The sequence below is a fragment of the Phyllostomus hastatus genome, unplaced genomic scaffold (assembly GCF_019186645.2).
Source record: "Phyllostomus hastatus isolate PE091 unplaced genomic scaffold, TTU_PhHast_1.1 phas_contig_2, whole genome shotgun sequence".
NCBI lineage: Eukaryota > Metazoa > Chordata > Mammalia > Chiroptera > Phyllostomidae > Phyllostomus > Phyllostomus hastatus.
The window spans coordinates 2353919-2380368 of NW_025333718.1; the positions used below are offsets into that span (position 1 = coordinate 2353919).

General features: G+C 39.5%; 1 pseudogene; it reads left to right on the top strand.

The window, feature by feature from the left end:
* The window catches only part of LOC123816314, a 37033-nt pseudogene that overhangs the window by 9924 nt on the left and 659 nt on the right, over positions 1 to 26450 (top strand).

Consider the following 26450-nt stretch of genomic DNA (forward strand, 5'->3'; position numbering starts at 1 on the left):
AAGGATGTGAAGAGATTAAGACTATTATAAGAAAAGAGAAATCAATATGAATTGACTAAATAAAATAAAAGTGATTTTGAGAGATGGAAGGAGGAGCAGTAACAAGAGTAGGGAATCAGGGCAATGTGAACAGAAAAAGTAAAACTTACATCATAAATTACAAAGGGAGTAAAGAATGTGGAATGGAGCAAGAGAAGGGAAACATATAGTACTAGATATAAACAGAAATGTATAAAAGAATATAGTGAGAGATAGAAAGAAAAAGGAAAACATTAAAAAGATAAATAAATAAGGACCAAATTGGAGAAGATCCAACACAGCAATGTCAGCAACAAATGAGCTAAGATTAATATAAGTGGAATGGGATTAAGTGGGGGAAAAGAAAGAAAGAAAAGCTTAAGAGATGCCTAGAGGAAAGGGTAGTTATTTTGAGATGATAGAAGGACAAGGAATAGTAAGAGTAAAGAAAAAAAGCATACTAAGATTGGGAAAAATTAAAATGTGAGATGAGATCTGAGGCAGCAGAGGAGCTGAAGGATGGGCGACACAAGAACCCCAGTGGCAGGCCCAGGGAGCTGAAAACCAGGGAGGGCTCAGTGTGGGTGCACCCACCAGGCCACTGGATGGGCTGGCTGCGATCCACACCTCGCCAGAAGCCCCAAGAGGCTTAATTTTTCTTGTCTTCTAAAGAAAAGGGCAAAAACATCATCAGAGCCATCTGGGCACCTTGTTGTACACTCAGACACTCACAGTAACACTGTCCTGGCTAGTTTCAAGGACCAGGGGAAGAAAGGTTTTCTCTGTGACATTAATTTAATTGTGGAGAATGTGCATTTCTGGGCCCACAAAGTCTTACTGGCTGCTAGTAGTGAATACTTCTCAATGATGTTTGCCAAAGAGGGGTGGATTGGCCAGTCCACTTATATGCTGGAAGGCATGGTAGCTGACACATTTGGTATCCTACTGGAGTTCATCTACACAGGTTGTCTTCAGGCCAGTAACGTAAGTACAGAACAAATCCTAGCTACTGCTCAGTTCTTAAAAGTCTTTGACCTGGTAAAAGCATATACAGACTTTCAAAATAATCATAGTTCCCCAAAGCCCATAACTTTGAACATGCCTGGTGCTCCAGTGATTGTTATTTCTAATATGAAAAATGATCCACTGAAGTGAAAATGAGGAAGACCAAGAAAAGTCAACAGTTTGCAGAAGGGGAAATCAGAACTGGCTGCAGAGGAAGAAATACAGCTGAGAGTAAACAATTAAGTTCAGAACACACAAAACTTTGTGGTTAAAGAGGTAGACAATGGTATCCTGAATGAACAGACAGCAACAAAAGAAATGAAGAATCTGAGCCTGCTTGCGAGCTAAGTAGAAGGGAGGGAACCCTTGCTGAAAAGATGAGAACTATAATCTTAAGACCCAGGATGGACAGGACCACCAGATTCAGTACAGCAAGCAGAGGATTCAGAGATCCATCAAACTTAAAAATTATGAACTTGTTCAGGATGAAGAAGACCAGGGTTCAGCCAAGAATGTCTGTGATAGGAAAAAGCATCCGGTTGGCCCTGAGGCCTGTTGTGAAGACTGTGGCAAAGTCTTCAAGGACAATCACTTTTTAGCAATCCGTCAGAGGAGCCACACATGTAATTATGCTTTCACAGCTTATTGCAATGTGTTTTACAGTAAAAGTGATAATAATAGATTTCATTTATTGTGTAACTTCTAGGTCATGGATATTACAATAAAGCCTTTATAATTGTTATTGTATTTAGTTCTCACAAGAGCCCTGTGAGATAGGTTATATTATCCCCATTATACAGATGAAAAGACCAATCCTAGAAAGCTTAAATTTGAACTCAGGTAGCCCAATTCCAGAACCTTTCTTATTTATAGTTGTTGGTTCAAGGATATAATGTCCAGGTATTGAGCTCTAGCCAAATTTATCTGCTTTCTGACTCTTGAACGTTCCTCATCTTGATCATAGCTATGCCTTTGGTCTGTGTGGACAGCTTTCTCACTCAGCCATCCAGCTGTAATATAGCTGTAAATGTCTTCTTTTTGGCCTCTCTAGCCAAGTACTGGCTAACAGACCCTTCTCTGATGATGGTAATATCATCATCAGATAAAGGGTTGTCTAAAGTGGTGGCCACTAGCCACATGTGGATTTTGAGCCCTTGACATGTGACAAGTGTGACTGAGGAACTGAATTTTTATTTTATTTAAAGTTAAGATAAATGGCCACCATATTGGACAGTGCAGCCCTAGCCAGAAATCTTTTCTTCCTTGGAGCCTTCTCTTATATATACAATAACTCATTCTGCTTTAGGTTCAATTGTAGTTACCACTTAAATATCCCTCAACTTAATTATAAGCTTATGTATAGGGACTAGTGCTTAAGTCTTCTGTCACCCTGCAGCTTGCTGTTCTCTGACCAAGCAGCACCACTGTGATTTTGAAACTGGCTGCACCTTAGAACTACCTAGAGAACTTGTAAAACTACCAGTGCCTGGGCCCCCACCCCAGAGATTCTGATTTGTCTGGAGCCTTGGTGTTTTTAAGATAGGTGAGAACCCTGAATTCTGGTTCTTTGAACAAGGCAGACACTTGAGAAATATTTGTTGAGCTGTAATACAGTATAGTGTAAATAATTAAATAGTCTACAAGATTGTTTAAGGAAAAATAGCATGTAGGAGCTTCCCTTTTGTCCTGGTACTCTGAAAGTTTCCAGTGAATCACATTAGAGTGGGTCGAGTGTATCTTTCAGATGCAGAAAGTTTTCTGGAATTATTTTATAGAAGATTTCTCTTCTCTGTTTTCTCTATTATCCTTCTGGAATTCCTGTTACTTCATTGTTGAATTTCTTGGACCCTTTCTCTAACTTACTTACCTTTTCTCTCCTATTTTCTACGTGGGAGATTTCCACTAATCCTCTCAACCCTTATAGTTTTTCTATTTCTACCCTTTTTAAAAAATTGTTTTATTGCTGTTCAAGTACACTTGTCTGCATTTACACCTCAAAACTGCCCCCAAACCCCAATCAAAACCATCTCCCTCCCTTCCTTTCACCCCACCCCTTGGTGTTTTCCATGTGTCCTTTATAGTTGTTCCTGAAAACCCTTCCCCCTATTACCTGCTTCCACTTCCCCACTGGTTATTGTCAAATTGTTCTTCAATTCAAGATCTCTGGTTATATTTTGTTTGCTTGTTTGTTTTGTTGATTAGGTTCCACTTATAGATGAGATCATATGGTATTTTTCTTTCACTATCTGGCTTATTTCACTTAGCATAATGCTCTCCACTTCCAATCATGCTGTCCCAAAAGGTAGGAGCTCCTTCTTTCTGCTGTGTAACATTCCATTGTGTAAATGTACCATAGTTTTTTGATCCTGTCATTTACTGATGGGCACTTAGTTTGCTTCCAGTACTAGGCTATTGTAAATTGTGAAACTACAAACATCAGGATGCATAGGTTCTTTTGGATTGGTGTTTCAGAGTTCTTAGGATATAACCCCACCAGTGGAATTTCTGGGCCAAAAGGCAGTTCCATTTTCAGTTTTCTGAGAAAATTCTATACTATTCTATAGGGTTCCCTTTTCTCCACATCCTCTCCAACACTTGTTTGTTGATTTGTTTATGATGGCCATTCTGACCTTTGTGAAGTGGTATCTCATTGTGATTTTAATTTACATCTCTCTGATGGCTAGTGTTGCTGAGCATCTTTTCATATGTCTCTGACCTTCTTTATGTCTTCCTTGGAGAAGTGTCTGTTCAGGTCCTTTGCCCACTTTGTAATTGGGTTTTTTGTCTTCTGGAGTAGAGTCCTGTGAGTTTTTTACATAATTTGGACATCAAACTCTTGACTGAGACATCATTGGCAAACATGTTTTCCCATATAGGTGGTTTTCTTTTCATTTTAATGCTGTTTTCTTTAGCCATGCAGAAGCTTTATTTTGATGAGATCCCATTTGTTTATTCTTTCCTTTACTTCCCTTGCTCTAGGGGACATCTCAGTGAAAATATTGCTGTGTCAAATGTCTGAGATTTTCCTTCAGATGTTTTCCTCTAGGAATTTTATGGTGTCACTACTTATATTGATGTCTTATCCACCTTGAATTTATTTTTGTGTATGGTGTAAGGTGGTGATTGAGTTTCATTTTTTGCATGTAGCTGTCCACATCTACCAATACCATTTGCTGAAGAGACTATTTTTGTTCCATTTTATGCTGCTTCCCCCTTTGTCGAATATTAATTTACTATAGAGACTTGGGTCTATTTCTGGGGTCTCTAATCTGTTCCATTGGTCTATATGTCTATTCTTATGCCAGTATTGGGCTGTTTGGATTACAGTGGCCTTGTAGTGTCTCAGACCCCCACTTGTGGGGTCCACAATGTTGTAGCTGAAACAAAAGAAATTTATACGGACTACCAAATCCTGTGGGAAAAAATGGTGTGTGGCTTCTCTCTCAAGGGTAGCAAAAGTCTCAGCCCTTGCTCCAATGAGCTTTTATTGTCTTACTGGGCACATTACATGAAGGTACTCATTAACTATGCACAGGTTCACTTTAGGTGGTTACCTTGTACAGAAAACAAAGGAGAGGATGCCAGTAATCACATCACAGAAGAGGGGTATTTGCAAATGAAAAGGCAAAAGTGGTTGAACTGGTTATAATGGTCCTTGGAAGGTTTAGCATGGTTTTTAGGAAGTTATTTTGCAGTAAATGTTTGCCACTAGGGGCTGGGCCCACACCACACAGAATGGTCTCCTACATTGTAGTACAGTTTGATATCGGGTACTGTGATACATCCTACTTTGTTCTTTCTCAAAATTGCTGTACCTATTCAAGGTCATTTATGGTTCCACATAAAGTTCTGAGATTTTTTTTTATATCTCTAAAATATGCCATTGATACTTTAATAAGAATTGCACTGAATGTATAAATTTCTTTGAGTAATATGGACATTTTGATGATGTTAATTCTTCCAACCCATGAGCATGGTACATGCTACCATTTGATTGTGTATTCCTTACTTTCTTCCTTCAGTGTTGTGTAGTTTTCTGAATACAGGTCTTTTTCCTCCTTGGTTAGGTTTATTCCTAGGTATTTTATTTTTTTCTTGTTGCTGTATCAAATGGGATTTTTTTTCCTGATTTCTGTTTCTGATTTTTCATTGTTGGTGTACAGAAATGCCTTCAATTTCTGAATATTGACTCTCTATTGCCTGTTTTGCCAAATTCATTTATTAGATTGAGTAGTTTTTTGGTAGAGTCTATAGGATTCTATGTACACTATCATATCACCTGCAAACAATGACAGTTTTGCTTCTTCCTTTCCAATTTTGATGCCTTTCATTTCTTTTTCCTGTCTGATTGCTGTGGCTAGGGCTTCCAATACTATGTTGAATAGGAGTGGTGAAAGTGGACATCCTTGTCTTGTTCCTGATCTTAGTGGGAAAGTTTTTAGCTTTTGCTCATTGAGTATGATGTTGGCTGTAGGTGTTTCCTATATGGCTTTTATTTTTATTTTTAAATATATTTTATTGATTATGCTATTACAGTTGTCTCATTTTACCCCTTCACCCCCCTCCACCCTACCCACCCCACCCACCCACATTCCCCCCCTTTAGTTCATGTCCATGTGTCATAAGTTCTTTAGCTTTTACATTTCCCATACTATTCTTACCCTCCCGCTGTCTATTTTCTACCTACAGTCTATGCTACGTATTCTCTATTCCTTTCCCCCTCTCCTCTCCCCACTCCCCTGTTACTAACCCTTCATGTGATCTCCATTTCTGTGGTTCTATTCCTGTTCTATTTGCTTGCTTAGTTTGTTTTTGTATTAGGTGTGGTTGTTACTGTTAATTTGATGTCTTTTTTTACTGTTCATATTTTTTATCTTCTTTTTCTTAGATAAATCCCTTTAACATTTCATATAATATGGCTTGGTGATGATGAACTCCTTTAACTTGACCTTATCTGAGAAGCACTTTATCTACTCTTCCATTCTAAATGAAAGCTTAGCTGGATAGAGCAATTCTGGATGTAGGCCCTTGCCTTTCATGACTTGGAATACTTCTTTCCGGCCCCTTCTTGCCTGCAAGGTCTCTTTTGAGAAATCAGCTGACAGTCTGATGGGAACTCCTTTGTAGGTAACTCTCCCCTTATCTCTTGCTGCTTCTAGAATTCTCTTCTTCATTTTTACCTTGGGTAATGTAATTATGATGTGCCTTGGTGTGTTCTTCCTTGGGTCTAACTTGTTTTGGACTCTCTGAGCTTCCTGGACTTCCTGGAAGTTTATTTCCCTTGCCAAATTGGGGAAGTCCTCCTTTATTATTTTTTCAAATAAGTTTTCCACTTGTTGCTCTTCCTCTTCTCCTTCTGGTACCCCTATAATTCAGATGTTGGAACTTTTAAAGATGTCCTGGAGGTTTCTGAGCCTCTCCTCATTTTTTTTTTTAAATTTTTGTTTCTTCATTCTTTTCTGTTTGGTTGTTCCTGTCTTCTTTCTGGTCCATTCCATTGATTTGAAACCCAGTTTTCTTTCCATCACTATTGGTACCCTGTGCATTTTTCTTCATTTCGCCTTTTGTAGCCTTCATTTGTTCATCTCATTTGTGACCAAAATCAACCAATTCTGTGAGCACCCAGATCACCAGTGCTCTGAACTGTTCATCTGATAGGTTGGCAATCTCTCATTTGCTTAAAAGTACTAGCTGAGAGGCTTTTAATTCTGTTTGAACCATCTTTCCAATCCCGCTTTGGTCTGGTTGTGACTGTTGCGTATGAGGGGCGGAGCCTTAGGTGCTCAACAGGGCAGGGGACTTCAGTTGCTGGGTTGTGACATTTTATGTGGGGAAAGGGTCCAAGAGGGAACAATGTCATCTGCTCCGCTCTGTCTAGGACTTCAGTCCTACTGCCACTTCCCACATGCAGATTGGGCCCTTCTGGTGCTGGCTCCTGGATGGGTGGGCTTGTGTACTTTCTAGAACTCTGTGGGTCTTCCCAAGGAGCTCTCCTGTGTGGCCGAGAGCCTCTCCCAGCCTCAACCCCCACAGGTGTTTTCAATCGGTGCTTTTAGGCTTTGTTTCCCCACACTGGGTCCCTGGGTTGCGCAGTCTGTATCGCTGCCTGTTTTCACCTTGTTTATCTGTGTGCGAATGTGTGACTGTGGACAGCTAGCTGCCTTGCGCCTCTCACTGGTTCTGCTCATTGCCTCCCTCGCCCAGGGTCTGCCACTGGGTCCGTCAGCTGCCGCTGCGCTTCTGGTGTCCACCAACTGCCGCCTGCACCCTGTGCGCCCACGTCTGCCAGCCACCCCTTTTTCCTGCCAAGACCCCTCAAACCCTTTCTGTAGGCCCCCAACTCCATCCCTCCTTACTGGTCTGGATGAATGGTTGTCAGACTTTCATTCATTTTATTTCTCTCTGTTCTGGTTGTATTTTTGTTTCTAAATTTTCGTTGTCTTTAGTTTTGGTAGTGTGAGGCACAGTGCATCTACCTATTCCTCCATCTTGGCTGGAATTCCTATATGGCCTTTACTATGTTAAGGAATTCTCCCTCTACTCCCAATTTGCTGAGTGTTTTTAACATAAATGGGTGTTGTACCTTTCAAATGCTTTTTTCATAGCTATTGACAGGATCATGTGATTTTTGCCTTCCCTTTTGTTTATGTGATATATTACGTTTATCAATTTGTGAATATTGTACCATCCTTGCATCCCTGGGATGAATCCCACTTGATGATGGTGTATGATCTTTTTAATATATTGCTGGATGCAGTTTGCCAATATTTTGTTGAGGATTTTAGCATCTATGTTCATCAGCAATATTGGACTGAAATTTTCTTTCTTTCTTATGGCTTTATCTGGTTTTGGGATTAGGACCATGCTGGCTTCATAAAAAGTGTTTGGGAGTTTTCCTTCTTTTTTGGATTTCTTGGGTTAATCTGTGAAGGATAGGGTTTAGCTTATCCTTAAATGCTTCATAAATTTCTTTTGTGAAACTGTCTGGTTCAGGGCTTTTGTGTGTCAGGAGTTTTTTTATTACTGCTTCAATTTCATCTGCTGTTATTGGTCTGTTCAGGCTTTCTGCTGCTTCTTAATTCAATTTTGGGAAATTATATTTTTCTGGAAATTTGTCCATTTATTCTAAGGTTTTCCAATTTCTTGGCATATACTTCTTCGTGGTAATTGTTTTCAATCCTTTGTATTTCTGTCATATCAGTTGTAATCTCTCCTCTATCATTTCTGATTGTGTTTATTTGGGTCCTCTCTCCTTTCTTGATGAGTCTGCTTAAAGGCTTGTCAGTTTTGTTTATCTTTTCAAAGAATCAGCTGCTGGATTTATTGATCCTTAGAACTGTGGTTTTAGTCTCTATGCCATTTAATTGTGCTCTGATTTTGGTTATTTCATTCTTTCTACTTGCTCTGGGCTGTCTTAGTTTTTTTTTTAGTTCTTGTAGGGTTAGGTTCTTTACTTGAAATGTTTCTATATTTTTTAGGTAGCCCTATATTGCTATGAACTTCTCTCTCAGGACTGCCTTCACTGTGTCCCGTAAGTTTTGGTTTGTTGTGAGTTCATTTTCATTTGTTTTCAGAAACTTTCTGATTTCTTCCACAACCTTATTCTTGACCCATTCATTGTTTAATAGAATGCTATTCAATCTCCAGGGTTTTGAGTGTTTTGGGTTTTTTCCCTTGAGGTTGGTTTCTAGTTTCAGTCCCTTGTTGTTAGAGAAAATGCTTGATATGATTTTAGTTTTCTTGAATTTATTCAGGCTTGTTTTGTGCCCTATCATGTGGTCTATGTTTGAAAATGTTCCATGAGCATTTGAAAAGAATGTGTATTTTCCTTCTTTGGGATGAAAGGCTCTCTGTATATCAGTTAAGTACATTTGATCTAGGGCATTGTTCATAGTCACCATATCTTTTTCAATATTTTGTTTGGAAGATCTATCCATTTTTGACAGTGGGGTGTTAAAATCCTTTACTATAATTGTGTTGCTGTCATTATCTTTCTTAAAGTCCTCCAAGATTTTCCTTATATATTTGGGTGCTCTTATGTTGGGTGCATATATATTTTCAATGTTTATGTCTTCTTGATGGATCCTTCCTTTGAGTATAATGAAGGGACCTTCTGGGTCTCGTTTTATGGCTCTTTTTTTTTTCTTGAAATCTATTTTGTCTGATATGAGTATTGCTACCAGACTTTCTTTTCCCTGTCTATTTGCCTGGGATATTTGTTCCCAGCCCTTCACTTTCACTTTGTATAGGTCTTTTGTTCTGAAATGGGTCTCTTATAGGCAGCATATGTGTGGGTCTTGATTTCTTATCCATTCATTTCTTCTATGTCTTTTGATTGAAGCATTTAATCCATTGATGTTTAAGGTTATTATTGATAGGTTCTTATTCATTGGCATTTTTTCGTACCCGTGTTCCTCTCTTTTTCACTGTTTTTATTCCTGTTCTTAAAGCAGTCCCTTTATCATCTTTTGCAGAGCTGGTTTGGAGGAGATGTATCCTTTAAAGCTTCTTTTGTCTGGGAAACACCTTATTTGGCCTTCCATTTTAATTGCGAGCCTTGCTGGGTAGAGTAATCTTGGTTGTAGTCCTTTGGTTTCCATTACTTGGAATATTCCTTGTCAATCTCTTGTGGCTTGGAGCCTTTCTATTGAGAAGTCAGCTGCTAGCCTTATTGGGGCTCCCTTGTATGTTACTTCCTGTTTCTCCCTTGCTGCCTTTAAGGTTCTCTTTTTGCCTTGGAATTTTGCCATTTTAATTATGATGTGTCTTGAAGTGGGCTTCTTTGGGTTCCTTTTGATTGGGACCCTCTGTACTTTCTGCATTTGTGTCTTTTTCTCTTATCAAATTAGGAAAGTTTTTCATCATTACTTTTTCAAACAGGTTTTCTATCCCTTCCACTTCTTCTCCTTCTGGTACCCCTATTATATGAATATTATTACATTTCATGTTGTTCTGCAGTTCCCTTAACCCTTCTTCATTCTTTCCAAGCCTCTTTTCCTTTTCTTGCTCTTTCTGGGTGTTTTGTTCTACCTTGTTCTCCAGCTCACTGATCCAATCCTCTTCTTCACTGAGCCTGTTTTTGATTCCTTGCACTCTGTTCTTCAATTCAGAAATTGTATTCTTCATTTCCTCTTGGCCCTTGTTAATATTTTCTGTTTCCTTTTTCATGCTGATATAGTGTGCAGTGAATTCATTGTAGTTTCCCTGTAGGTTCTGGTAATTCTCTGTGAGCTCATTGAGCTTGGTGATAACCACTGCTTTCAACTCAATATCTGATAGTTGACTTGCCTCTATTTCACTTAGCATTCTTTCTCAGGCTTCTTCCTTTCCTTTTATTTGGGGATTGTTTATTTGTCTTCCCATTATTTGTGAGACACTTCTCATTAGCCTCTGCTTCTTAAATTTATGTGTTCTGACTCCCTGGGTTTGTGGTGTGTGCTTCTATGGTACGAGACCTGTGATATTCAGTAGTGCAGTCTCCTTGATCTCCTGAGCTTGCTGATCTTCGGCTGTTGTTTATGTTGGTTGTCTGTATGTTTTTCGGTTTTGATTTTTGTTGGGTCTTTCTTTGGCGGGCACTTCCCTACAGCTGGTTAACTGAGGGTCACTCTATCCACCTCCTCTTGTATTCTACTGTGCTGGTATGGACAGGTTGTGTTGAAGCTGTTACTTCTGTCTGTATGAGGTTTTGAGGCTTCTCTGTTGCTGTTGTTCAGTTGTTTGTTCTGAGTAATTTCTCAACTGTTTAGTTGTATTTTCAGATTGGTCCTGGGTGGAGGTTAGTGTGGTTTCCACTTACTACTTTATCTTCTTCTGTTATATCTGTAGGTGGTTCCTTTTGTTGGTGGATTTCCTCTTCCAGCAGGTATACTGGTGTTCAGAGCTCCTACCTACTCTTTTATGTGATCAATTGGAAAGGGAAAGCGAAATAGATTAAGACAGTGGGAGTGTATTCTATACTATTTAAAGTACCAACCCATAGAGAAGAGATAGGAGATCCTTTGGATATGTATAGTGTTAACCATGATATTTCACCCATCTAGCCACTTTTTGGAATGGGTGGAAAAAGATAAGCTCCTGCTGGCTTTAAACCACTCAAGCCAGTCTGCTGGTCTTCCTGGCTGCAGCGAGCTGAGGGGGGATTGGTTTCACTTTTCTCCCTTCCTGTGGTTTTGCTGATAATGGGGGTCAGGTCTGAGCACACTCTTCCCAGTTGTCCAGGCACCAGCCCAGTTCCTCAGTTCACTGCTGGGCCCCCAGTGCCCTTCTGAGCCCAGCCTATGCCTTCAGTCCACCAGTTGTGCCATCCTTGAGGTGCACCAAGTAGGGGCAAGTCACACACCACCTTCTTGCTCTTTGCTGTCCTAGATGCTAGGGACTCTCAGAGTCTTCTCTGGGTACTTTGGCTCTCCCATTGAGTTAAGTCTTTCTGGGCATTGCTGACTCCCTGAGCCCTGCTCTTCTCTTCAGAGGTGTCTCTGTCTTCCTCTTAGCCAGCTGGACATCCCCACAGGATGGGTGCACCACTGTGGCTGCCGCAGCAGCCACAGGCACACACCTCCTCTGCTACTGTGCCCAAGTGCCACTTTTCACAACTGAATATTATCTTGGTTCCTTTCTGGCTCTGGTGCTATATGCTGGGGTTCCCAGCTTGGGGTTTAGACACCCCACACTTCTCAGTAGGAATTCCCCCAGCCTCTGAAATATTCCTTTGGCACTTTAGCTGCTGCCTGTGGTAGCCCTCTCATGTCTCTTCTGTGCTCTCTACCAGTCATGTTGTAGTAAAACTATTTTTCCTGATTGTCCATGGTTATAAGGCTTGTCTCCTGCTATCTTTCAATTGTTTATTCTGGATGACTTCTCTAGAATTTAGTTGTAATTCCTAATCAGTCCTGGGAGAAGGTTAGTGTAGTTTCCACTTATTCTTCCACCATCTTGGATCTTCTCCAGATCCTCCATTTTGGTTCAGTAAAAACAGCGTTAGACATATTAAGGATTAAATGTCAACAACAAAACTTTAAAGCTCTTAAAATATAGAGAGGATTCCTAGCAGTATGGCTCAGTTGGTTGGACCATCATTCCATAAACTGAAGAGTCATGGGTTTGATTCCCAGTTAGGACACATGTGTAGTTGTGGGTTCAATCTCCATTTGGGGCATGTACAAGACAACCGATTGATGTTTCTCTTTCTCACCCTCTTCCTAGAACTGTGTTCTTGAGAAGAATCCCCTTGTAGTATAGGCTTCTCCCATTTTGTAAGTGTTCTAGGAGCCCATCTGTATCAGTATATCAGTGGCATTGTTGTGAGGCTGTGTTCAGCTTCGTTGAATTTTTTTGAAGACTCTTTCTACACTTTTGCCCATTTCATGATGGGTGATTTACAAGAGCACCTGTCCATGCTGCACTGAGTGTTCATCACTCAGTTTTGGACCAAAAATGACATGACCCCCATGCCCCACCCTCCCTATTGGCAGGGTGGGGCATGGGGGAAACAAAAAATGGCAGAAGCACTAAAATTCATCACAATTGATGAGATCAAAAACTGTTTTGAGCAGTGGAAAAGAAGTCTCAATAGGTATATTGCATTAAACAGAGAGTACTTTGAATATGACTGAAGTTTAAACATGTGAGAATAAATATACATTTTTAAAATAAATAAATTCCATTTTTGGAGTTGTGTTACAGCCTTTCAATGCACAGGATTTGGGCAGATGGAAGAAATTTTGCAGAGTCATGGGGATGCCTGACATGCCTTTATTCATGGGTGTGTGATCCATACCATGCCACAAGCCACGTGCCATACTGGTAGGGAACACCAACTCCCTTACATACCAAATGCTCATGAAGCCAGCAGGATGCCAAAATATTATATAACAAAGCATGACTCTTCACATGTGGGTCCACTCAAGGTTATGAGAATGCTGCTTATCAGGCCCATTCTCAAGATTATGGGAATGCTGCTTCTCTTAGTTGCCCAGACATCAGGGTGAGGAAACCTGACTGACCTCGTTTCCCATACATGGGTGGTCCCCCATAGGTGATAGATAGATGATGATGATAGATAGATAGATAGATAGATAGATAGATAGATAGATGCAGGGAGGAAGACAGGGAGAGAGAGGGGGAGAGGAATATGATTTAAAATTTGGTGTGAAAGCTGTCTCTGAAAAGATGCTTAAGAGATTAACTACTAATGAGAAAACTGAGAAATATTTTAAAGAAAGTGAAAAGACAAGTTACAAACTAGAAGAAGATATTCACAATTAACAACTGGAAAAGTATAATATCACAAGTGAAAAGATCTCTTTTAAATCAACAAGGAAAGCACAAACAAAACTGTACAAATAGGCAAATGATGTGCAAACTCATCATAGAAGATGAAACACATGTCTCCCACAAATGACATGAAGAAACATATATTCTTATAATTACTGATTAGGGAGTTGAAATACCACATTATTGGCAAAAGAAAAAAGTGAGCTTACCACCGAGTGATGGAGAGGATGTCCCTCTTCAAGATCTCTTAGATTTTGCTGGTGGGATTGTAAATATTTTGGTCATATCATCTATTCACTCAAGATATTTATACTCAAGAGAGATTCATACATATAAACAACAGTAAACATGTTCAAAATATTCACAGGAGAACTGTTTATAATTATTAAAACCTGGAAATAACTCAAGTATCCCCAGACAGGAGAATAAATTAATAAATTGTGATACATTCACATAGTACTCAAAAAGTTAACTACAGTAACATGGAATAATATTAATGAATCTTAGAAATGTAATATTAAGTGATAAATTCTAATAGATTTTATAAATACATTTTAATAAGTTATACTGAATTAACATAAATTTTAATTGCTTGCAGATATGTGCATGTTCAAGAATTTATATAAATGCAATAAAACTATAAAAATAAAAGCTGAAAATGATAAACAAGGAATTGTCTTTGATGGAGAGAGGCAGGAAAATGGTTCTAGTTCATAATCATAAATTTATGTGAATTTTTATGAAGGATGTAGTTTTTATTTTAAGTGGTGTTTTCATGGGTTCTTTCTACATTATTAAAATAATTGGTGACCTAACAAGATAACTAAAAGCAAGCCACTGGTGAACCAATGATGAAAGTATGTCAGAAGTTATGAATTAGGATTAACCAATTCCATGTAACTGAAATTAAAAAATTATAACATACAAAAAAGTGCGAAGATGACTCAGAAGAAGTCATTAACATTTTTATACATTCTTTCCACTGTTTTTCTATATGTGTGTACAATATGTGCATACATACCATTCATTACTGGTATAACTAGCTCCTTTCCAGTACTGAGACAGTGGGATGTAAGTTCCCAGGGGATATGGTTAAGTCAGACTAGATTCTCATGAGACTTTTTCACTTCATGGTGAGTGGATAATGGGATGGTTCATGTACAGTTCAAAAGAGTAAAGTTTTAGGGATATTTATAAAAGTTAAGCCATCCTTTACCCTGCCGCATCTTGTACAATATTGTCTGGTCCAGGCCTGTTTCTTCTTTTTTAAATTTGTACTGAAGGATACTTTTTTAAAAAATTGATTTTAGAGAGAGAGGAAGGGACTGAGAGAGAGAGAAACATCAATCTGTTGCCTTCTGTATCTGCCCCAACCCAAGGTTAACCCACAATCTAGGTATGTGCCCTGACCTAGGATCGAACCACAACTTTTGGTGTATGAAATGAGGCTCTAAGCAACTGAGCCACCTGGCCAGGACTGACCTCTTTCTTATCAACACAAAAAGCAGGGAGTAGGCATAAGTCTTAAAAACTTTTATGTTTCTGCCTTGGACACATGACTTGGATGTATGAGGCAGTGACCCACCAGCATTTTAAAGCCCCTCAGGATTCTGAGAATTCCTTGTTTTGGCCCAAAGAATGCTGCTAAGGGCCATACCATAGATATACCAGCATCATAGATAAAATGAATCAATATCACAGGAATCCCAAGGAACAAACAGGAAAGCTAGAGAATGACAATGGTACAAGTGCTTTAAGGAGACAATAATAATTTTTAAGGATCAGAATGAATGTGGAATTATCAACTGAAAGCATATATTGGTGCATAAATGGGACTGTGAGTTTGAAAGAAATGCAGGAAAGCTTGCAGGCCAAAGCAGTGAGTGCTGCTTGGTTATTCATATGCTACTTATTTATGAGACTAGATGCCTAACACATAGCAATTCATTTTCAATATTCTACTTTTTAAAGGCATCACAAAATCTTTTTTAAAAAATTGGGATCAAGTGTAGATTAGCATAGACATTCTGGAGAGCAATCAGCAGAATTTAGAGAAATGAAAACTTATAGCTATGGCCCAATAACCCCATTTCTGGGTCGATATTTCAGAGAAACATGTACATAGGATGAGAATGTTCATCTAAGCATTAGTTGTGGTAGCAGGGTTGGAATTAACTTAGGTGTCCACCACCATGGCAATGTGGAGGCAGTGGTCTACTGTACAATACTCTGCAATACTAAAATAGTAAGTAAAATAAACATATAGAGATGGCTGCTTAAGCATAGTATTTAGTGAAAGAGCAACAGACAGAGTGAGATCTATGGCATGATACCACTTATATAAATGTGTACCCAAAATGAATAAGAGTTCATCCCTCTCAGCTTATAGAAGAGCCAAATGCTGAACACTGAGATGTGCCATGAAGAAATTAGTCTCTTTATTTAGAGGGTGCTAAGCAAGGAGAACAGGAAGCTTTATGCTTAAAATCCAAACTTCCTGATGGCATACAGTGGAAGGGTTTCAAGGAGTTAGGGGGACCAGGTATGCAGACGTGTGCTGATAGGGCAAGTTATACTTGGAGGACCTTGAAACTTGGTTATTTATGATAAGAGGTTTCAACACCAGATCTTCCTGGACAATGGACCCTTTGTTTCTGAAAAGGGATCAGGGAGACTTTGGTTGCAGATTTAGCTAGAAAATGGGGGTAGCACATGCACAGTGCTGTAAAATAACAAGGGTTGTATTAATCATTGATCTGCTTTCAGGGAGCAGAACCAGTTTTTAGCTGGTCAATATGATTTATATGCTGTTTCAATTGCAAAATATGTACATTTACAAAAACAACAAATATTTTCCAACAATATGGATAAAGTCAAGGACTTATACTAAAGTTGAAGACAATTGGTTTTCTCTGTGTGGATGTGAAACTTAAATATTTAATAAATTTATAGTATTCTGTTAAGGAAAGATAGATTATGTGCATGGAACCCCCACTTTTAACACCTAGTACCTCTACAGATTCAATTTTTGTTAATACTTTCTTGTGTATTGTACCTTTCCAGATATTTCTACATATGCAAGCAGGTGAATGTAAATGTTCACGTGTATGAGTGTGTGTCTATGTGGTGTCTCCCTTTCATCTTCCGCCAAAAGGTAGCATACTAAAATAAACATTTCTTCCTTGTTTTATTTCCTTACTTAAAATATATCATGGAGATCATTCTCTGTTATTACTGCCTTATTGTTTTGTATGTATATATATATTTATTTATTTATAAAACATGTTTATTATTTTAGAGAAAAGGTAAGGGAGGGAGAGAGAAAGGAAGAGAAACATTGATGTGAGAAAGAAACGTTGATCGGTTGCCTCTTATAGGCTACTTGACCAGGGATCAAACCTGCAGCCTTTTGGTGTATGTGACAGTGCCTCAACCAGCTAAGCTACATTGGCCAGGTCTTGTCATTTTTAAAATTTTGGTAAAATGCATGTATAAATTATATTACATTAATCATTTTAAACTATGCAAACATTCATCCAGACTGGTAGGAGGAGTGGAGATGGGCAGCCAGGGTGGAAAGGACTTGTGGCAAGGCAGAACCTAGAGTAGTAGGCCAGGTCAGACAGTGCCTGGTGGACTGGGCAGTTCCACATTTGCATGCAGAAAAACAGAGAGGAACAAGTGGGGAGTGAGACAGACCAAGAAACCTAGGACTATAAAAACCTGTGAGGGTTACAGTGGTGGGAGAAATGCCCACTCTCACAGTAAAGCTCATTGGAGAGACCCATAGGGTTCCAGAACATATACAAAACCACACATCTTGGAATCAGCACAAAAAGGGCCCAATTTGCCTGTGGGCAGTGGGGGAACTGACTGAAAACCAGCTGGTAACCAAGCCAGTTGGTATTATTCCATACTGGACCCCTCCCCCACATACAGCACTGCAGCACAGCAACATGGGTTGTCCTGCCCATGGAGCCTTAGGTATTTGCCTAAGGCTCCACCCCTTAGAATGTAACAAGCATGCCGAGACAAAAAAAATATGGCCCAAATGAAAGAACAGATCAAAAATAGAACTAAGAGATGAAGAGATAGCCAACCTATTAGATGCAGAGTTCAAAACACTTGTAATCAGGATGCTCACAGAAATGGTTGAGCATGGTCACAAAATAGAGGAAGAAGTGAAGGCTATGCAAAGTGAAATAAAGGAAAATGTACAGAAAACCAACAGTGACAGGAAGAAAACTGGGACTCAAATCAATGATTTGGACCAGAAAGAAAAAATATATATTCAGCCAAAAACAGAATGCAGAAACAATAATTTTTTAAAAAATGAGGAGAGGCTTAGGAACCTCTGGGAAAACTTTAAACATTCCAACATCTGGATCATAGGGGTGCCAGAAGGAGAAGAAAAAGAGCAAGAAATGGAAAACTTATTTGAAAAAATAATGAAGGAGAACTTCCCTAGTCTGGCAAAAGAAATAGACTTCCAGGAAGACCAGAATGCTCAGAGTCCCAAAAAAGTTAGTCCCAAGGAAGCACACACCAAGGCACATCATAATTACATTACTCAATATTGAAGAGAAGGAGAAAATCTTAAAAGCAGCAAGAGAAAAGGAGAGAGTTACTTACAAAGGAGTTCCTGTAAGACTATTAGCTCATTTCTCAAAAGAAATCTTACAGGTAAGAAGGGATTGGAAAGAGGTATTCCAAGTCATGAAAGACAAGGACCTACATCCAAGATTACTCTGTCCAGCAAAGCTTTCATTTAGAATGGAAGGGCAGATAAAGTGTTTCCCAGACAAGGTCAAGTTCAAAATCACCAAGCCCTTATAATATGAAGTATTAAGGGACTTACCTAAGAAAAAGAAGATTAAAAACTATGAACAGTAAAATAACAACAAACTCACAGCTCTCAACAACTGAACCTAAAAAACAAAAACAAAAACTAAGCAACAACTAGAACAGGAAGAGAATCACAGAAATGGAGATCACATGGAAGGTTATCAGTAGAGAGGAGGAGGGGTGAAGAATGGGGGAAAAGGTACAGGGACTAAGAAGCAGAAATGGTAGGTATAAAATAGATAGCAGGAATTTAAGAATAGTATGGGAAATGGAGAAGCCAAAGAACATCCATGTATGATCCATGGACATGAACTAAGGTGGGGGAGGGCAAGTGGGAGGGGGGTGCAGGGTGGAGGGGAAAAAAGGGGAAGAAAAAACGAGATAGCTGTAATAGCATAATCAGTAAAATATATTTAAAAAGTAAAGTGCGCAATTCAATGGTGTTAGTTTATTCACATTGTTGTAATACCAAACTTCAGAACTTTTCATTTTGCAAAAACTAAAATGCTATACCTATTAATCAATAAATTTTCATTTCTTTCTCTCTCCTACTCCTGGAAACCCTCATTCTATTTTCTGTCTCCATGAATTTGAGTAATTTAGGTACCCCATATGTGTGGAATCATACATTATTTGTATTTTTGTGACTGGCTTATTTCATTTAAAATAATGCCCTTAAGGTCCATCTATGTTTTATTGTATGTCAAAAATTTCCTTCCTAGCTGAATAATAGTTCATTATGAGTTTATATAGGTTTTTGAAAGTACAGTGTTTCTGTTAAAACTTCTCTAAGCTGAAATGTCATAATGTCACAGGTGGGCATAGGTAACCAGGTTCTTGGTGATCGCGGACAAAGAATGGAGCTGAACACACAGAGTTTATAGAAAAGAACATGGGGGCAGTCCAACTCCAAGCACAGATTGACCTCATGGGCTGGAGGGATTCTATTCTTACAGGGTAGATCCCTCCTGGCTAGTTTTGGTGGGCTTTTATTGTGTATGTACAAGTAGTTGTATTACTTTAAAGCTACTGCGCATGTATGGCCACTGGAGAAGGGGTTGCACAATGTTACTGAATGGACCCCCCTCCCCGTCCTCCTGGGGCCCCCCTGTATTGGTTTGCCTTGCCCACCACCAGGGAATTATAGCTCACCATTCTAGAGATTAGTGAAAAGGAAAGGAATCGTTTATTCAAAAGTTATACAGACTTAAGAGTAATGACTTAACGTCTTCATTAAAATCCCAAAGTCCCTTAAAACACCCACAAACACACAGTCCATCCTTCCCTCCTTTGCCTGGTCTGGGGTACCATATCTCAGGAAAAGAAATAGAAGTCCGTGGCTCAGGTAGCCTCTGGTTCTTTCCAGTAATCCGTGCTTGGCTGGCAGCCTTCTCTCAGTTCCCAGCACCATCAGCTGTGTCACTGGTATTTCCAGTTCTTTTTTTTTTTTTTGGTAATGTTTTTATTATGACAGCAACCAAACTTTTAAAATTAAACACAAATCTTAGAAAATTTTACTGCCTAATAAATCAAACTTTTTATTCTTTATAAGTTGATACTTTAAATGCTTTCAACTACTTTTAAAACATTTGTCACATTTAAACACCCCATATAGTTTTTAAAATATATTTTATTGATTATGCTATTACAGTTGTCCCATTTCCCCCCTTCCCTCACCTCCACCCTGCATACCCTCTTCCACCCACATTCCTCCCCTTTAGTTCATGTCCATGTGTCATAAGTTCTTCAGCTTCTACATTTCCCATACTATTCTTACCCTCCCCCTGTCTATTTTCTACCTATTCTCTATGTACTTATTCTCTGTACCTTTTCCCCTCTCTCCTCCTCCCACTCCCCTGTTGCTAACCCTCCATGTGATCTCCATTTCTGTGGTTCTGTTCCTGTTCTAGTTGATTGCTTACTTTGTTTTTGTTTTAGGTGTGGTTGTTAATAATTGTGAGTTTGCTGTTATTTTACCATACATTTTTTTATCTTCTTTTTTCTTAGATAAGTCCCTTTAACATTTCATAAAATAAGGGCTTGGTGATGATGAATTCCTTGAACTTGACCTTATCTGAGAAGCACTTTATCTGCCCTTCCATTCTAAATGAAAGCTTAGCTGGATAGAGCAATCTTGGATGTAGGTCCTTGCCTTTCGTGACTTGGAATACTTCTTTCCAGCCTCTTCTTGCCTGCAAGGTCTCTTTTGAGAAATCAGCTGACAGTCTGATGGGAACTCCTTTGTAGGTTACTGTCCCATTATCTCTTGCTGCTTCTAGAATTCTCTCCTTCATTTTTACCTTAGCTAATGTAATTATGATGTGCCTTGGTGTGTTCTTCCTTGGTCCAACTTGTTTGGGACTCTCTGAGCTTCCTGGACTTCCTGGAAGTCTATTTCCTTTGCCAGATTGGGGAAGTTCTCTTTTATTATTTTTTCAAATAACTTTTGCACTTGTTGCTCTTCCTCTTCCCGTTCTGGTACCCCTATAATTCAGACGTTGGAATGTTTAAAGATGTCCTGGAGTTTCCTAAGCCTCTCCTCATTTTTTTGAATTCTTGTTTCTTCATTCTTTTCTGGTTGGATGTTTCTTTCTTCCTTCTGGTCAACTCCATTGATTTGAGTCCTGGTTTCTTTCCCATCACTATTGGTACCCTGTGCATTTTCCTTCATTTCACTTATTGTAGCCTTCGTTTTTTCATCTAATTTGGGACCAAATTCAACCAATTCTGTTAGCATCCTGATCACCAGTGCTTTGAACTGTGCATCTGATAGGTTGGCTATCTCTTGGTTGCTTAGTTGTATTTGCTGTGAGCTTTAATCTGTTCTTCCATTCAGGCCATTTATTTCTTCTTCTTGTCGCATCTGTTATGTATGAGGGGCAGAGCCTTAGGTGTTCACCAGAGTGGGACAACCCAGCCACCGGGTTGTGATGCTGTATGTGGGGGCGGGGTCCAAGAGGGGACAATGGTGCTTGCTCCTCTCTCTGTCAAATTTCAGTCCCTTTCAGCACTTCCCCCAAGCTAACTGGGCCTTTCTGGTGCTAATTCCCGTGTTGGTGGGCTTGTGCATGTTCTAGGACCCCATGGGTCTCTCCAACACACTCTCCTGTGATGCTGGGAGTATTTCCCTGTGCCTCAAACTCCACAGGTGTTTTCAATGAGTGTCCTGAGGCTCTATTTCCCAGCACTGGGACCTTGGGTTGGGTGGTCTATCTCACTGCCCAATTTCATCTGGTTTGTCTGAGCACAAATGTGGGATCGCTTGGACAGCCAGGCACCTTGTGTGCAGTGCCTCACTTCACAGTCGCTGACTCACTGGGTCTGCCCGCTGCAATCTTGTGCCCCAGATGCCTTACACACCCAGTGCCACCACTTTTTGTGCTGCGACCCCTCTCTGCCTGGCTGCCCAACTCTGCCCTTCCTACCGGTCTGGATGAATGTGTATATACTAACTCTTTGGTTGTCCAACTTCCATACATTTCAATTTTCTGTCGGATCTGGTTTTTATTTTGTTTCTAAATTGTTGCTGACGTTATTTTGGTTGTGTGAGGAGGCACAGTGTGTCTACCTATGCCTCCATTTTGGGCAGAAGTCATCAGATTTCCTGTTCTTTATCCAAAACCACATGGCACTTTCTCATGGTCCACCAAGAGTCATTTCACCCCTTTTCTTCCCTCAGCATCTCTCCTGCATTCTTACAAACTGCTAAGAGAGAGCTCTGCATGCATTGCTGATACATCTTGCTTTCCACCTTCCTAAGCTGTGTGGCAAAGCCAGATGCAAAGCCATGTGGTTCTTCTTGTCATGGCTGCTGCTCCTGGATTTAAATCCCAATGCCAATCTTGCTCTGCAGCCCCATTTCTGACTCCTACTACAATCAGCTAGACCTGCCAGCATTCCTGAATTTTTTCAGCTTTTCTGGGCTGCCATGGTAAATCTGGGCAGGCATGGCCCTGTGGTGTGGAGCCAATCATCTTCAAGCTCTTAGGCCGTCTCTCTAACCAGGGGGAATTTTCTCCCAGTTACATCCTTGGTGGAAGTCACTCCTATCTCCCTGGCTCAAAGCACAGCCACAGCTTTTTAAAGAAGCCATGAAACCAGTTAAAACTTATAGACATGTTAAATGACCATGCCTGAGGTTATTTACAAAAGTTGATATGCAAAACAACTCTCAATGTCCCTGTTCCTTGTGTCCCATCCCCCAGTTCAGACTTGTGGGGGTGAGGATATCCCATATTTTTAATATTTCCGGGACACCCTGAGTTCTGGACCCCATTACAAATTGTTCTTTGGAGGGCCCCCTTGCTCCACTTTTTTACGATAAAGTGAAGGAAAAATTACTATTAATTTATATGGATAAATCTTTTTAGTATACCTAGTGCCCCCAAATAACCTGCCAAATCATACAAATACACTAATTACATCCAATTTTACACTAAGCATAATACCCTTATATGCTTTTCTGATACCTTATGACACATCTTGTTAATGGACCCACAAAATAAATGAAGATAAAACATCGATGCTCACAGATAACAGTTCAAAGCTATGGGTCTGGATCCTGAGATGTGGAGTGTAGTTCCTGAGGAAGAGCTTGTCTGGCCCATCCTCACTGCTCAGGGTGAATGCCACCACAATAAATACCATATGATCTCACCTATAAGTGGAACCTGATCAACAAAACAAGGAAGCAAAGTATAAACAGATATTGGAATAAAGAACAGACTGATAGTAATTAGAGGGGAGAGGGAAGAGAGATAACAAGAGCAAGAAGGGGAAGAGTCTTCAAGGAACACGTATAAAAGACCCATGAACATGTATAAAGGACCCAAGGAATGTGTATAAAGGCCCAAAGGAGGTAGGATTGAGGGTGGGAAGTGGGGATGGGTTGGGTAAAATAGAGATGACTGCCCTTGAAAAACAAAAACCATCTTCAGATTTCTTTTGGTTGGTGAAAACAGGTACTAATGTAGGTCTTTCATAAAAGTAAAGTGGCCTAACACGAACTTTTGAAAAGTGGGGATACCTGTAACAGATTTTATTTCTTCATTCATCCTTCAGTGGGCATTTGGGTTATCTCCACTTTTGGCTGTTGTAAATAATAATACTATAAACATGGGTGTGCAAATATCTCTTCAAGATCCTGCTCTCAATTCTTTTGGATTCTCAGAAATGAGATTGCTGGATCATATGATAATTTAGTTTTTAATCTTTTGAGGAACTGCCATATTTTTCTCCACAGTGGCTGCACCATTTTACATTCACACCAATAGTGCACAAGTGTTCCAGTTTCCCCACATCTCTGCCAGCACTTGTTGATAGCAGCCATTCTAATGGATGTGAGGTGGTATCTTATTGTGGTTTTGATTTACAGTTTCTTGATGATTACTGAGTGATGTGAGCATCTTTTCATATGGTTTCTGGCTAGTTTTATTTTTTAATAGCTGAATGTAGATACCATAATTTATTTAAGTAATGGCCTGGTTAAATAAATTTTCTCAGTTGCTCTTAAAAACAAAATTACAATGACCCTCCTTGTTCAGTCTTCTTTTTTACATTTATAAAACAATTTAATTATGGAATTTCAATATGTACAAAAGTAGACAAAGTAATATAAAAACCTCATGTACCTATGAGCCAGCTTCAACAGTTATCAACTATGGCCAACTTTGTTTCACTGACACTGTTACCACAGACAGTCAGTTGGAGCACCAGGGAATTTGCCCCATTGGCCATGATGGCACAGGAGTCGGGGGATTCTTATACTAAGCCCAGGGAAATGAGAGATGAATGGATAGGACCCCAGTGTGACAAAAGCTAGGAAGATAATTGAATAGAAATAAAGCCCTACCCTTCTTATCCCTATAAGAACTGGGGGCTTGAGCAGGACTGAGGGAAGGGGTTTGAGACAGGAGTCCACCATTCTCCTGCATCATGACAGCTGAATAAACTTCTTTTCTTTTGCATCAGCAGCTGTCTCATGAGTTTGATTTCATTGTGGCAGACAGCCAAAGCTGTGTTTCAGGTAAAACACTCCTACCTAGTCCTTCTCCCCACCAACATTTTACTTTAAAGAAAATCCTAGTCATTATGTTATAGGTAGAAATTAGGTCCTTCCACAGGATCATGAAAAAAGCATTTCAAGGACTGCATGGAAGATTGGGGTATGGCATAGTTTATTTGAGTGGGGATAGAAGCTGCCCTCTGGGTTTTCAATGTCCCATCGCCCTCTGTTCCACCATGGAAAAAGTCCAACCATGTCCTCAGCAAAGCCAAGATGAAAGCCAATGTCCAGAGTTTCTGCTTCATATTAAAGTACAGCCCTTTGGAGCCTGCGGGTGGCTGCTAAGTGGTTTCATTCCCCATCCAGGTTGCTCTGATGGTGGAGTCCACAAGGTCGCCAGAGAACTTAGTCCTGTTGGAGTCTACACCATCTGCTGTGGGCCTGGTAGCTGCTAGACCCACATGTCATGTGTTCCCAGGTAAGAGAGCACATGAAGGACAGGCAAGTGCATCACCAGGTGGGGGTTGGGGAGGAGAGAAAGAGAGAGAGAGAACGAGCTTCTTTATTCCCCTGGGGTTATATTAGCTTGGATTTGGGATGCATCAGGTGCCTTTTCAAAGTGACCAATGAACTCCCAAGCTTCAGTGAGCTTCAGATGGGCCCACCTCCCAACCAATTCCTTCTCTCCACAAGCTAGACTAACAGGCCTCTTTGCTCAAGCACCTCCTCTCGAACCATTTAGACTTCTATTGCATGTGTCTGCCTCCCTCCTCCCCCACACCACCTGTTCCCACCTGGCAATCTGGTACCTGAGGTGGAAAATTAGGAGTGTTAATTCCTTTTGGCAGAGAAATACTGTAATTTCCTGGGGTGTGATGCTGTAGTTTCCTGGCTAACAAACAGGCTATGCTTTCCAGCTTATTAAGCTCAATATTTAAATCCTTTTTGCTCTCCTTTCTCAATATCTAGCTAAATACCGACAGTAACAATTATGTCATTTAGTTTATAAATAGTTCCGTAGATAGCTTTAAAACTTATGCATACTGTTTCTGTATAAATAAGAATACATGTGTAAGGTAAATTCCAAAATGTGAATTTCTTAGATTCTTGTGGAGCTGAATTTCAATTACTCACTATAATGTTACTCACTTGTCCTTTATAAAAATTATGTGATTTTATTCTCCCACCAATAGTAAATCCAAGCACTTATTTCCCTGTATCCTCATCAAAACAGCATATTGTTCAACTGTTAATCTTTGTATGTGAAAAATGGTATTTCAGGTTTTGATTGGATACTTTCTTGTACTTTTACAAATTATTTGTATTTCTTTTGGTGAACAAAAAAGGGGGCCACACAGTAAACCTGAGAAGCTCAGGGGAGGCCTGCATGGCAGGCTTATAAACTCAAAGACCTAAAATAACCACATAGGATGGCAGAAATGAAAACTTCTGACTTAAATCAGTTCAAGGCAGGTAGTTATGTCCTAAGGCAGTTATTTTTCCCTAACAAAGGTCCATCTTCATCTTAAGCAAGCCTATCTGTTGTCTTTTTGCACCTAAGATAACATACCTTTGGAATATCAACCTCATTTCTTTTTTTCTGAACCCTGTAAGCACATCCACCACCAGAGCAGAGACTACAAATCCCCTCATTGTTATTATTATGTTAATTGTTAACTATCCTATATTCACCTCTGTAGAAGTATGTGTCTATCATTTTACTTTTTAATCCAGCCCTAGAGAGTCCCCTCCTCCCTTTGCTTTCTTCCACCTCCCTTTCATTCTGATGTATAAATAAGTGGTAAAACTGTCATTTTCCAGAGCATTTTCTCAATCCCTTGAGATTTTGTTTCCTGGAAATTTTTGTCAGTTGGCTCAAATAAACTTGTAAAAATTCTTTCAGATTTGGTTATTTCTTACGTTAACTCTGTCTCACCCAACCCCTGTGGAAACCGTCATACAGACCTTGTCTTTTTTTCTGAGTTGTTGGACTTTTTGTTACTAATTGTTTTTTGTCATAAGGAAATTAAGATATTTTTTGGTCATCACATTTACTGATTTCAAATTTTATGACTTCTGGCATTTATATCTTGTTTGGAAAGTTTCTCTTTGCTCCAATCTTAGTTTGTTCTTGATTTTTCTCCCATGTCTTTTGTTCTAATATTTCTGTATTTTTTCACATGTAAATGTTTGCTCTTTTTATAATTTATTTTGATATAAGGATGTCAAAGGCATCCAGTGTTTTCCCATCACATATCTAGACTAGTAGCAGACAAGAGTTTTCATCCTGTAATTAGAAATT